Here is a 15,230-nt window from a genome sequence, read left to right on the forward strand (position 1 = left end):
AGAATTTACATAGCCAAGTACTAAACTGCACCCACAAATGCTTTGATAAAACACCTTCAGATGCTAAAAAGCATATAACCAATTCATAAAAATAAACTTTGAAAATGAAAAATATCAGGCAGTGAGAGACGTGATGATTTTGGGGTCCCCCCCTAACCTAGGGGAAGGACCAAGCAGATGCCTTGAACACAAAGAGCATATCATGCTGAACGATTCAGTGGTGGTCCCATCCTTTTAGGACCACCCCAACGACAGTTCCGGGCAAAAATACAATCCCAACCAAAAGCCCTGCAGAGCAGTATGGGACGAGATTAGCAGTGGGCAGTGAATATTATAGTATCCAAATTGGAGAAAGTTCACCATCTCATCTGATGACAATTCTCATAACCAACGTGTTCAAAGGAAACGTCGAGATCCTGTGTGGTATAAGGATTACAAATTCGACATGTAATATGATTTGAATATTATAGAAAGTTTATTCTGTTTTCTTTGTATTTTCCATTTGGTCTTATCTTATTTTTGTTTAGGATGTTTTCTTGCTTAACCTTGTAATCGTTTATTATTTGTATTTTCTGCATTTTATTGTTATATGTGTTTTTGAATATTTTTACGAAGGGAAATGTATGGTGTTGTGCTGTCATTTCTGGAATCAAGAACACTGCCGGGTTCGGGTTTCCAGAGGTGACAGTTTAGACCCAGGTTTCAGTATCAGACGTGCTTTACCATCGAGTGAAATAAATACTTATAATTTCACTTACCATCCGACTGGACGTTCTCTGTCATTTCAATAATCCTCACCCCCAGGTACAAAAACAAGGGTCAGCACGGCATCTTGAACATGAGCAATATACTCCGCCTTTTTAAACACCTGCCAACCCTAGATCAAATACAAACGGGAGTCATAGAATGGGCGAAATTCCTGAGTATGAAGGGGGACACACATGGTGACTCAACAGTGGTGGGTCTAAGGCATATAGAAATTCAACCAGCTATTACAAACAATGCTATTCAACTTGCCGAATGGGGCATCGATGTCCAGACCGTACCGCTTCCAAAATATCCTCATGTCCCAGCACCGGATAACAGAGCAAAGGCCCCATGGTCAATCTTGCATGGGACAAATAGCTTGGGTGCTTTAGGCAAAATTCAGAGAGCCCCCAAGGTCCCAACGGGTATCAGGATTTCCTGCCAAAACAACCACCGGGTCATCAGGGCAGGCTCCTCTGTCCTTAATCAACCAGGAAGGATAAATGGGAGGAGCCAGCATACCTAACATTAGAGAATCCAGGCTGGAAAGCGAAGGGACAAAGCAAAGAGCAGTCCAAGAAGAGAAATTAGCCATAATCTCCTGGAACATAGCAGGAATAAGCAAAATCAGTGGCAATGAAAATCTGAAGCAGTTTCTGGAAACTGCCGACGTACTCTGCCTCCAAGAGACCTGGGCCCTGTCCAGCACCTCATTGGCAGAGCACTACGAACACTTCCTTCCAGCCATAAAAGAGAATCTATTCGGCCGACCGGCTGGTGGTCTATCAGTTTTTATAAAGCACAAAAGGGCTCTTGAAGCTAAAGCTATCAACTTAAACACAACGGGCCCGATTCACAGAACTAACTTAAGACAAAATCCTAAACTTACTACTTTTGGTATTCATAGAAGTTAGGATTTTGTCTTAAGTTTGTCTTAAGACAGACTTAAAACAGACTTAAGACAGACTTAAGTTAGGATTTTGTCTTAAATCTGTCTTAAGTCTGTCTTAAGACAAACTTAAGACAAAATCCTAACTTCTGTGAATACCAAAAGTAGTAAGTTTAGGATTTTGTCTTACGTTAGTTCTGTGAATCGGGCCCAACAGGATTGCAAGCACTACAAATCAGAGGCTTGCATATTAACTCACATCCTATTAAAACCAGAACCCGGGCTTCTATGGGAATTCACAAGGGCATATCATCAAGCCCATTATCGCCGCTTTAGCGGCAGTTTCCAGCCAATAAAAGCGGCGATAATGTATTGCCATTTCTTGATAATATGGCCCTAGAAGACCTCTTGTGTAAATATAAATCTCACCAGGTTATCCTAGCGGGGATTTCAATCTGAGGGATCTGAACATTAACAAATCCCCTCCCCCGAGTTCTGACAGGGCAGCACCCTTGATTAACTTCATCAGCAACCATAAGCTGACCTCAACTCATGAACGGAAAAAAGCATATTCGAACACTTGGGACCCTCTTCCTACTTTCAGAGACATCTCAAGAATTGACTACATCATGATCAGCGAAGCACTGGCGGCCAGCTTGAATTACTTTGAAGAGGAAGATCACAGGCCACTGAGAGCAGTCTTCCTGATGACAGTTCCGACAGCTCTATACCACCAAACCATTGGAGCATCAAAAGGGGATGAACAACACAGTGTCCTGAGGAGGATCAAATGGTCGGTCAAGATAGATAACACGCTACAAACATGGCTGGAAGAAAAACAGGAAGGCATTCTGCCTACGCCGGTATCACCCATAATAGCCTGGGAAGATATCATGGATGACCCACAAGAAAAGCTTGGGAACCCCCAGACAAAACACATCAGACCCAAAGGACAACCAAGAGGGGGTAGCGTAGGGCCAAATAAAGCCATACAAGTTTGTAAATGCCTCCCGCGTAAGGCCCTAGTAAAAAAGAAAAGAGGGGGCGGCGTTTTGGAGGGTCTGTCGGTCACCTCACTGAGGGCAGCACTAAGAAAGAAAATTTGGGAACATAAAAACGCCATCACGGAAAGGGAATGGTCAGAAGTCTTCGCCCTAATAAAATGGAAGAACCCAGCCCACCTGTGGAGACATATAAATCAACTGAGCAGCAGAGGAATCTCAAGAGAGAACGGAGTAGCAGAAATGGCCTGGCTGATTTACGTCAAAAGCTTTATGCAATTACCACTGCCAATAAAGACAGCCCTGAAGGGGCCAGTGACAAAGAGGGCCCAGACCGGCAATCAAACGTCGTTCCAGAAGACACAAAAGTGGGCCCAGACCGGCAAATAAACATCATTCCAGGAGACATGAAAGTCAGCCAACACAACTGGCCTGAGGGTAATAGAACGCCGGTGGAAACATATGGCGGAACACCAGCCAAGCTAAATCCCCATACAGTCAGTAAGATCATTAAGAACATGAAGAATGAAGGGGCCCCCGGACCAAATGGAATTCCAGCACCGGTCCTTAAAAAGGCCCCCGACTTCTGGGCAGGTTTCCTAACTCCTTTATACAACCATACATTCCAATCAGCAACAACCCCCGATTCCTGGCGAGGCTCCATTTTGGTCCTTATTTTAAAAAAAGGAGACTGCTTAAAACCATCAAATTATAGGCTCATTGCCCTGCTTGACCTTGAAGCCAAGGCTTACGCTCGCCTTCTTCTAAATGACTTGGAGGGGTTGGCAGAAGAGAATAGCATTATACCATCCTATCAAACTGGCTTTAGATCACAGGCATTGACCATGGATAACGTACTGGCATTGGCCTACTTATCCACCCAGGCTCCCATGAAGAACCATCCCCCACTCTGTTGCTTCTTGGATTACAGCACAGCCTTCGATAAAGTGGTGCGCAAAAGACTATGGTGGAAGCTAGAAAACTGGGGCATCCCACCGAACCTACTTAAGGCAATAAGACACCTGGGTAAGAGTCAAAACCAGTGCCAGCACGGTGTCCTCGAAAATTAACACAGAGAATGGGCTGAAACAATGTTGCGTGTTGGCTCCCATTCTTTTCAATCTATACACGGCGGATCTGGGGTGATGCCCTAAAAGGAGCTAGCCAAGACTAGGAAACACGAGGCTGACGGTGCTTCAATACGCTGACAATAACGCCATAATGGATCATACAAAGGTGGGTCCACATAGAGCCCTAACTGCATTAAATCACTTTAATAACATTAATAATCTGACAGTAAACCAAGGAAAGACCAAGGTTGTTATCTTTGGGATTTACCATCAGAAAAAGAAAGCCCAATGGCATTTGGGCAACTTGCAAATCAAAACGGTGGAGTCATACAACTGCCCATTTGAAACATCAAAGAACCAAAGCTAACATGGTCATATTTTTACTCAAGAAACTAAACCATCACCAATATTGATAGCTATGAAAACAAAACTGCTACCAGCAACAACCACCAGGCTTTCCCCAGATCACATGCCTGCCTAAATACTAATCCTGGCAAACTGCCCTAAATCAACAACATCCTCAGATGCTTTGATTAAGAAGATTTACATGCTAAACAGCATATAACCAATTCACAATAGTGAGCTTTTTGAAAGAAAACACTAGGCAATGAGAGAGGTGATGATTTTGGGGTCCCCCCTAACCTAGGGGGAGGACCAAGGATATGCCTTGAACACAAAGAGCATAAACAAAAAGCACATCTTGTTGAACTTCGGTGGTGGTCACATCCTCTAAGGACCACCCCAAGCACAGTTATTGGCAAAAAAACAATCCCAACCAAAGGCCCTGCAAAGCATTATGGGACGAGATTAGCAGTGGGCAGTGAATATTATAGTATCCAATATCAAAATAATTCTACAAAGAGCTGCAGTTCAACTGGTCATTAGTCCCTCACGAGTCAAATGAAAATGCATTGAAATTATTCTTACATCAAGCTGCAGTTCCAATAGTCGTTACTAGATGTCCCTCATTAGTCAAATGCAAAATCATTGAAACCCTTTCATCAAGAATTTGGATTTGACTTGCACTAGATCCCAAAATCATCACCTCTCTCACTGCTTGCTAATTTTTCAGTTTCACTTTTGTGAAAGTATTATATGCTTTATAGCACATAAAGCTAAAGATATTTATGTTATTGTTACTGGCACCCACTGTGCAAGATGCTGTTTGTAATTATTTCACAGTGCAGACAAATACAGTGCTATCAACTACGCAACACAGTACTACTACACCCAGGGTTACTAAATACAGTGCAATCTAAAGCTCATAAAACAGTGTTCCAAATCCCAAGGTCAGCAAGGAACGCAAGGCTAAGGCTGGAGTAAGGAGTGGCGAGGCCAGACTTGATGTGCCTGGAAGACATCATAAAACTCTATCTCAGGATCTTTAGGGCTCCAGCTAATTCCCTAAAACACCAATTAAGATCAATCTTCGAAGAGCCTTGCATGCCCTGGCACTCCGCCCTTGATAAAGTGATCAAAACATTGCGTACAGTGGAAGAAAGCATATTGAGGCCGGTGATCCCCCTGAACACATGTAAAAAGTGATGAACTAACAAGTGTGCGAAATCTCATTTGACCTGGACTGTAAATCCCTCCGTTCAAGTTCACTCTTAGATCTGCTGAATACACAGCAGGCAAAGCCCAGGCTTACCTAAGTGACGCTATCACACCATCAGCTCGAAGCAAAATTTTGTTCATGAGACTAATCACCTTAGGAATCGCGGATTTTAATCCTGCGTAGGCTCGTAGAGGGGGAAGCCACTAAATGCAAGAGGGAATCGTGGCTCCACCTTCTATGTTGTTGCCCCAATCTTTTCAAGGAACGAAGGCGATTACTGCGTCCGATTTACTCCATCAACGGAACAAAATCCTGTAGCGAAGTGTCAGCCATGTGTTTTTCCAAGTCTAGCACGATGACCCTAGCTAGACTGGGGAAATTTATCCATCATATCAGGACTGCCCTAAAACTGGCAAATTAACAAAAGAAAACGCTGGAGAAGTACATTACAAAACCAGCGCAAGGGTGTTGAGGTGGCCTTGACTGTGCATCAATGCTTGCCTGCACTCCCAGTATCCTCTCCAGGAAAACCCCCCTCATTGTTAATGGTTTAGAGGCCAAGGGGAATGAAACATAGCTCTATAATGCCACCCATATAACAACACGGGATTCCGGACGTCCACCAAAGCCTCACCTCCATAAACACAAACTCTGGGGAAGATTGACTGGTGGAATTTGGGAGGGGAGACAAACTTCTTTTTTTAATCAAAATATATTTTAAACTCCTGTCCCAATTCACAGTTTTTAATTATCTGTTCTAGCTGTTCTAGCTGCAACATGATGAGCACTTTTACTGTAATGATTTTAATTAATTGTACAGTTAATAAATAAAAAAAATAAAAACATTCATATGGTGTACTCAACAAAAAAACATTTAGATGAGTGCAGATCGGAGTTGGTATTGTTTGTAGATGAGGTATTCAAAAGTAGATTCACAGTTATTTGAGCCCATAGTCTAACTTAGATCTTCCAGCCAATGTGGGAAACTTCAGTGACAGTAGTTCCTTGGCACACAATGGAGCATATCAGGAGCAGATAGTCAGTTCCTGGGGGTGATGGGTGATGCGTGGCCATTAGTCTCTCCCCGTTTCTTCTTTGGATGACCAACTCCACGTTTTTAGGGGGGCCCTCAGGTGCAGGCAGCAACGGTGCAGGGTGCTCTCCGCCAAAGTCCACATCCATCCCTGTGGCTGGTGCAGTTGTTGTTGCACTGGATGTGGTAGGCACACAGGGAGGTGTGGAGATGTTGGTGGCAATCTGGCGGAGGTAGGTGACAACGTACCTGTACACTGCAGTCTAATCATCCATTTTGTCCATAAACCGGACCAGTTTTTTGATTTGGTCTGCCTATTGCTGTTGCATGGTCCTGAGGATCCTTATGTCCTGGCCCGTCTGTCCTTATGAATTCTCATATGCATGGAGGATTCTGGAGAGGGGTTGGGTCTCCACATCAGCAGCACCACCTGCATGATGGTGCCGGTCCCCACGACCATTCCCACCAACACTCCCCACCTGAGCAGGACCAGTTGGTGCTGGTACCGTCGACATGGAGCCTCCTTCATTGTTGGGATTGGTGTTGTTGTTGGGCAACTCAAGAGTGCCCAGTGTTGCTATGCTATTGATGCTGTCCTGGGCTGCTGTGTCTGTACGGGTATGGGTCAGCTGGGTGTTGGCAGCTGAGGTGTGACTGATCACAGAGATTCCGGATGTTGCCGACACTGGTGCTGTAGGATGACCATACCTTAAGGGCCAGGTCTGTCGTCGCTTTCCAAAGAATGATGATAGTCATCAACGCCGGAGGGCTCCTGGTCGATCGGAGTCTGGGCCTGGCTGTCCTGGGTGGTTCCAGTGGTGACTCAGCTGACCCTGTAGGTCCAAACATAACACAATGACTGCTGTGAATGTCCACTGCCCCTCAAATCATACACATTACATAGGCTACAGATGCTCATAATGAGTTACTTTAGATTGGACTCATTCATCCATGATGCAGGTCTATGTTTTGGGACGACTATGTTTTTGTGACAAGAGGTATGTGCATGTATGTGCATTAATGGGCATGTTGTGTTTAGTTTACATTACATGTTGGAAGACATTCACTAGTCCCTGATACCCTGTGAATGACACAGGTGTGTTTAGGTTGTCTATATCTTTACTTTCACAGTGAGATACATACATTTTCTCTCCCTATGTGGGTACTTTATTGTGCCTGTCTTCTGGTCTTAGTGCATGTCTTTCGCAGTCACATTGGTGTGGCTGCCTACACACTCACATTCTGTTAAATAGCCAGAAATGTATGGGACTTGAGTAAGGGAGGAGCTTCTTGTATCATCTCATTCTACACATGTGAAAGGCTGTGAGTAGTAAACGTATGTGACCGTTTAACTTTGTGGCTACAGAGATCCATGCACTTTGTACATTGGCTTCATGATCAAATGATTTCACAAACTCAGCATTGTGCCATTTTCTGGCGAAGAACTATGATAAACTGATGTTTGAGTGCTTCTTCTCCATTTGTGAAAATGACACCCCTGCTCCCACCAAGCCCCACCAGGCCACCAGGAAAGGTGTTGTCCAGACAATGTTTGTAAGTGTATTTGAAATATATTTTTCTATGTTGGTTGGTCTTTGTAGCACATAGGCAAATATGACAGTTGTGATAGGTTCAGACAGCATTCTCCAGTGCCTGCCATTTTGCTTGTACACATGAACTCACTGTGAAATAGACAAAGCCCACGATGAAGAGGTTGTGCTGTGTGTGTAGGAGTGTTTGCTGTTCTTCCAAGTCACATCAGCGCCAGTCTTACAGACACCTTCCTGCCCAGGATAAAGAGGCCAACAGGACATAAGCTTACATCACAGTGTGTCAGAATGTCCCTGCCCACTGACTGGCAGTGGGAACTGGTGTCTGACTTGAAGACAACTTCCCTCATGCCTTTTGCTCCATACAGCAGGCCCCAGTCTCTGACATTTCATAGTTGGATGTCCACTCAGTGTCAGGTAACCATGGTTCTTAGTGGTCTTGTATGGCTGTGTGTGAGGAGGAGTGTTTGCAATGGCCAGACATCTCATCAGGCCCTGTATTGCACACACTCTTTCCTGCGTGTAAAAACACCACCCCCGGAAATATGTTTTCCTGCGAGTGAGTGTATATGTACTGACAAAGATAGCTGACACTGGTGCCTGGTGTTAAACATGAATCTAAATCCCAAAAGGCATTGTGGCAAGTACACCATGCACCAGTGTCAGGCATCTTGCTGTTGCACTTCCAGTCACTGTCAGGTAAGCATAGGCCCAGATGAAGTGGTTATACGTGGTGAGTATAGTAGTGTTTACCATTACTCCGGCTCACACCAGGCTCTGTCCTTTACACACTCTTCCCAGCCAGAGACAACTGACCTCATGTCAGAATAGTTTTGTGAGAGTTATTGCTAATGCATTATCAATATGGGCTACACTTGTGCCTGGCCTCTGATTTGGCTTGGCAGTTTGAGCTGGACTGTTCCCATGAGACACAGGGTCAAGACTGATTTGCACTGGGGTGGCATGGTGAGCAAAAGAATGGTGGATTTAACCCAGATCTCTTGACTGGGGGTGAATGTTTTGATTTGTTCTGCATTCCGTTCATCAATTGTGTGTCTTTTGCCTCAGATTTGGCCACACATCCCAACAGTGCCTTGTGGTCCACACAGCAGTCCCCAGTGTCATCTATCGTAGCAGTACATATCATCTATCTTAGCAGTACATATCCACTCACTGTCAGGTAAACTTAATTACAGGGGGCTGTTTGTTGTGGGTGGATAGAGTGTGTGTAAAACAGGGCCTGCTGGAATATGTAGTCAGGTCTCACACTCCTCCTCCCACCCATCCTAAACATCCCACAAGGAACCACTTACCTGATAGTGAGTGCAAATGTACTTACAAACTGGCGGACACTGGTGCCTGTTTGACTTTGGCTGCAACACACAACAAGGCTTTGTGCTCCAGACACCACACAGCAGTGTCAGCTACTTTGCTAGTCCACTTTCCCTCAATGTGAGGTAAGCATAGGCCCAGAGTAGTTAGCATGGATGGGTGTGAGGATGAGCATTTGCAATGGCTACAAGTCACATCAAGCCTCGTCCCCCACACACTTTCCCTGCAAGCGGCAAAACCCTACCTGTAACTCAGCTTCTCTGACAGTGAGTATGAATGTACTTGCAAGTTGTCTGACACTGATGACTGGTGCCTATGTTTCCACAACATCCATCAGGGCGTAGGTGTCCATACAGAAGTCCCCAGTGTCAGCCATTTCATCAGGAGATTTCCAGTCACTCCCAGGTAAGCATAGTTGTTGGTGGCCTGCTTGTGCTATTTGGGAGGAGTGTTTGCCCTGACTCCATCTCTCATCAGGCTCTGTCCTCCACACACCTTCCTAACCATCCTAAATATCTTACCCGTGACTCTACTTTCCTGAAAGTGAGTGGCAATGTGCTTCCGAGATGTCTGACACTTGTGACTGGTGTCTGATTTGTCCACAATTCACCAACAGTGCCTTGAGCTCCAAACAGCAGTCTGCATGGCCAGTCATCTCGCCAGTGCATTCTCATTGACTGTCAGGGAAGATCAATTCTTTGTGGTATTGTTGGGCTGTGTGTGAGGGTGAGTGTTTGCACTGACTTCAACTTCCATCATGCCCTGTCCTACACACACGTTCCCAGCCAGCAGACAGCAGACCTGTGACTTTGCTATCCTTGATGGTGAATGGAAATGTACTATCAAGATGGCTGACACTGGGGACTGGTGTGAGGAGCACAAGGCCATGATGGGAGTTGTGGTGAATTCTGACACCATGCTCAAGTGTCAGACATCTTGCAAGTACACTTCCTATCATTGTCAGGACAACTCTCTTCCTGGTGGCCGGATGGGGCCGTGTGGGGAGGTGTGTGTAGGATAGAGCATGATAGAAGATGTTGTCAGTGCAAACAGTCCTCCTCCCACAGTACACAACCATGTCATCTGGGACTTTGGGTACCTGACAGTGAATGGGAATCTAATATCAAGATGTCTGCCGCTGTGAAATACATGTGGATTTTGAAGGGGGACATGGTCATCTTCACTTACTCTAGACCTTCTTTTCACTTTCTACACGGGTAACACACACCCCACTAATAGGTCAGCAATTCTACGTTCAGGTAAAAAAAAAAGCATAATCCTGGATACAGCAATTGAGCCGATATATGTGCCTAACTTAGATTCCATAATATATATCCCTTTTTTTTTCTAGATGTCCCTAATACTTTAGGTCCTGAAGAGACCCTATATCCAGAATAGGGTCAAAATGCCGTCGACAGTAAAGAAGGAAGCGAACCACTGAAATTGCACTCTATGATTGTATAGGGGCTATATATCTGTAAAAAACTGAGAATTAGTCGCTTTCTACAAAATAATGCTTTTGAAACCTTGTAAACAGTATTACACAACATCACATATACATGTTTTAGGTTCATATTTCACTTGGGACACCTTACACAACTGTGACATTTAATTTTATGAGTATACTAGCAGCCCGCCCCAGCGTTGCCCGGGGCAGAAGGGGGCTGGGGGCAGCATTTCAGGCTTGCGTGCACCTTACCTCAGCGCTTGCTCCCAGTCGCACAAACTCAGTCCCACGCTCCAGTCCGCCTCACTTCACCGCCCCCCACTACTCTCACTTAAATGTCTGCACCAAATGTGAAAGCCGTTTTAAAACCTATCATTTATTTTGCTATCCCGCTCCAGTCCGCCTCACTTCACCGCCCCCACTACACCAAGCCAGTCTACACGCCCTGCTGCAGTCCGCTATCCCGCTCCATTCCGCCTCACTTACCGCTCCTCCCCGCGTACTTCACCGATCTTCCCCGCGTTTCACATACCTCATGGCGCTGCAGTCTTGCTACGTTCTCCACTCCTCCATGCGCTGTTGTCCTCCATTCCGCTCCAGTCCGCCTTACTTCACCGCTCTTCCCCACGGTTCGCGTACCTCATTCCCTCCAGTCTGGCTAAATTTTCCACTCCTCCCCGCGCTGTTGTCCGCTCCTCCTCGCGTTCCTGTCCTCCGATGATGTCAGCACGCACGTTGTTAGCACACACGGCCGGAGCTACTTCTTAGGGACTACTTTTTTTATTGTTTATTTTTTAAATAATGTTTTTTTTTTATAGCCTATGTCCATCTACTGGACCCCCCCCATTCCAACGCTGTATTGGGTGGTGCGATTGGTGGTGTACTTTTCGAGTTTACCTGGCTCAAAGGACACAGTTCACTCTTTATAATAGTAGTATAGATAGATAAAGGTTTTTGAAAGAAACATGTACCAATAGAATTATTTATTGTTTAACTAAAGGCACTGCTTACTATATTTTCATTTTTGTAAGATGGCTATATGTATTTTAGCATGTAACGATAACTATTTATTTTTTATTAACTAAAAGCATGTCAGATTTCTGTTTATAACTTTTTTTAAAACACAACAAAAACTCTGGAATAGGCTACTTTAGCCACATTCCACGGTTAAAACATTTTTATTTGTACATACTACAAAACATATAACTAATTCACAAAAGTGTGCATTGAAAAATAACAGTCAGTGAGAGAGGTCATCATTTTGGGGTTCCCCCTAACCTAGGGGGAGGACCAAGCAGGTGCCTTGAACACAAAGAGCATATCATGCTCAATGATTATGATGGTCCCATCCTAGGACCACCCCAAGCAAAGTTATGGGCAAAAGTATAATGTCAACCAAAGGCCCAGCAAAGCATTATGGGGCGGGATTCGAGAGTTTAGTAAATAATATAGTATTAGCTTCCAGCTGAGCCTGAGAGCCTGCTCCTTGGGGAATGTTTTGATATTGGATACTATAATATTCACTGCACCCTAGAATATTAGTATCCAAATAATTCTACAAAGAGCTGCAGTTCACCTCGTCGTCCCCAGTTGTCCCCGATGAGGCAAATGCAATAGCATTTAAAATATTACACATCAAGCTGCAGTTCACCTCGTTGTCCCTGATGAGGCAAATGCAATAGCATTTAAAATATTATACATCAAGCTGCAGTTCACCTCGCCGTCCCTAGATGTCCCTGATGAGGCAAATGCAATAGCATTTAAATATTATACATCAAGCTGCAGTTCACCTCGTGGTCCCTAGATGTCCCTGATGAGGCAAATGCAATAGCATTTAAAATATTACACATCAAGCTGCAGTTCACCTCGTTGTCCCTGATGAGGCAAATGCAATAGCATTTAAAATATTATACATCAAGCTGCAGTTCACCTCGCCGTCCCTAGATGTCCCTGATGAGGCAAATGCAATAGCATTTAAAATATTATACATCAAGCTGCAGTTCACCTCGTCGTCCCAAGATGTCCCTGATGAGTACAATTCAAAAACATTGAAACCCTTTCATGAATGCTAAAAATTATGCTAATCTTATCCCTTAATGCTTTGCAGGGCCTTTTAGTTGTATTTTTGCCCATAACTGTGCTTGGGGTGGTTCTAAGAGAATGGGACCTCCACTGAATTACTATTTAAAGGGAGCAGGAATGTATAGAACCTGGGAAGAAAAAACAACACTCGTGATGGAATGCCCCCAGCGATTGTCACGCCCCCAGCACACACCCACAGCACAATGCAGACACGCCCACAAGGGACTACTTTGCTGGCACTGTTCTTTCACCTTTTAAATGTATATGGTGGGCGTCTGCATAGCCTATGTCCTTCTGCTGCAACTGCCCTTTCCAACGCTGTATTGGGTGTTGTGATTGGTGCTGTGGTTCCTGAGATTACCCGCCTCAAAGGTTTGGGTTCTCTCTTTATTATATTAGTATAGATATTTGAGTAATTGTCTATAATGGATTACTTGATACAACTATTGAGCTACGTGCCCAGTGTTTGTGGTTCTTCGGTCTGGATGAGGTGGCCGATCTCAGAGAGGCCGTTTTATCCAGTGCAGACGTCAGCCACTCATTGAAACCAAAGGTGGTTGTCAGCGAATTGAGGCCTTGATCTGGCAAAAATTGGTCCCAGGGTTTCAGTGGTGACTTCCTTGGTCGTGAGGGAAAACCAAAAAGGGACCAAAAAAAAGTCCATCAGGTAATTTGCAGCGGCTTATCGGCCCTCAGCTCTCACAGATTAGAGCATATGAGGTCTAAAATGTGACCGGCCTTACGAGTGGGGGATGTCAACAGCTGGACTAATTTACTGCCAGTGAGTACTGTTGTAAAATGCGCACTGTGGAGGCAATGGGGGTCATCGAACTGAAGGCTAAGATCCCCCAACACCATGAAATTTGGGCAATGCAGTCTACTAGTTTCGGCGTATGATTGTGTTGGCAGTCTGGTGTCCTATAGAGCAGTAGCCCCAAAAGGAGGGGACTATTTTAATACTAAAGATAACTCCTTCGATGTTGCCCATCTGGCCCAGGTTGGAAGTGGCAATCTCCCAAGAATCCTTGTAGACATTGGCCACCCCACCCCCACATCTATCGCCACCCCTGTTGGCACACACTATGCGATAGCCTGAGGGAATCGGCAAGGCCCCATCCGAGTTTGCTTCATCGCAGTGAGGAACATTATATCTCAATCATTTTCCTCTAGGGATTGGCAATCATCGGATGCATGCTTAGGTAGGGATCTGCAGTTGATAAGGCATGCTTTTATCTCAATAGGTCTGGAGGAAGCTATGTTCTACATCAGTTTCCTTAGACTCTGCCCAAGTGTTAAAATGAAAGTCACAGGCCGTGCAACAAAACACCAGGTCCCCTCCCCCAATGTTGGCGAGTGGCCTACCTGTACATGTTTCCCTTCATAAAATCATCAGCTCATCGTGCCCCAATCTTTGAATCCTACTGCTGTCCTTTTGGGCAGCATGGCTGCTGCTGGCCACGATTCGGACATGGATGGGCGCATACAGGCTTGCTTTCTGCATGCCAGCAGCTCGCCTGCAGTGCGGGTCTGCTCCGCGTCTCTGTGGCGAAGTAATACCGGCCAGGAGTAATGTAAATGTAAATGTACAGGAATTTAAATGTACAGGAATTTATATAGCGCAAATCACCGAGCGGTTTCTAAGCGCTTGCTTAGGGAACCCGTCCTGGTATTCCCCTGTGAGATAACCCCAGCAGGGTATCCGCAAGGTGAAAGCCAGGCATCCCGCCGCGAGGGGCCGTTGTGGAGATTAAGCAAGCTATTGCCCAGAGTCTCAGAGTGTGAACCCGTGAATCGAGTAGGCACCGGAGCGAGAATTGTCGAGTCCATGGACATTTTAGGACTCAAGACCCCGCCGAGCCGGGAATTGAACCCTGGTCCCGGGCTGACCTCTGCTTCCAGGTCTGCCTCCTCTAACCAGTGAGTAAACTGCTAACCCTCCCAAAATGGCGTCAGAGAATATCCTACTGGAGCGAAGAAAAAATGGGGCTCCAAACAGGATGTCTCCACGTCAGAGGAGCACCCGCAGTTCGGTCTGCCATGGCAAGGGTAAGTTTTAAAAATTGCAAATAAGTAAAGTGTCCTCAAGTGCGGCGTCAAGCTATTAGCACAATTGAAAACATTCAAAACATTTAACAACTTGGGCATTCTCCTACCTCTTACTGTGCACCCTGCAACACTCAGTAGTGCACACAGAAGAATACATTTCCGGCGTCAAGCTATTGACATAGGCACGATTAAAAACGTTATGCATGCACATGAAATATTTGGAAAGTATTAAAGTATATCTAAATATAGGGGCTTATTTAGAAGCTGCAATTTTACTATGGGGGGCAGTCTGGTATAGTGCCTTGAAGCAATGAAGTGTTTACTATTTTATTCCAGAGTGGAAGATGGGAAGTTTTATTCTCATTGAAGAGAGCGGATCACTGAAGTGGTTGGAATGGTTTCAGTGTCGACTGGATTTTTAGAATGGTAATTTTATCAAGAGAATTGAATGAGCTCCACAAGGCATTATTTTTTA

The sequence above is a fragment of the Lissotriton helveticus genome, chromosome 1_1 (genome assembly GCF_964261635.1).
Source record: "Lissotriton helveticus chromosome 1_1, aLisHel1.1, whole genome shotgun sequence".
Classification (NCBI taxonomy): Eukaryota; Metazoa; Chordata; class Amphibia; order Caudata; family Salamandridae; genus Lissotriton; species Lissotriton helveticus.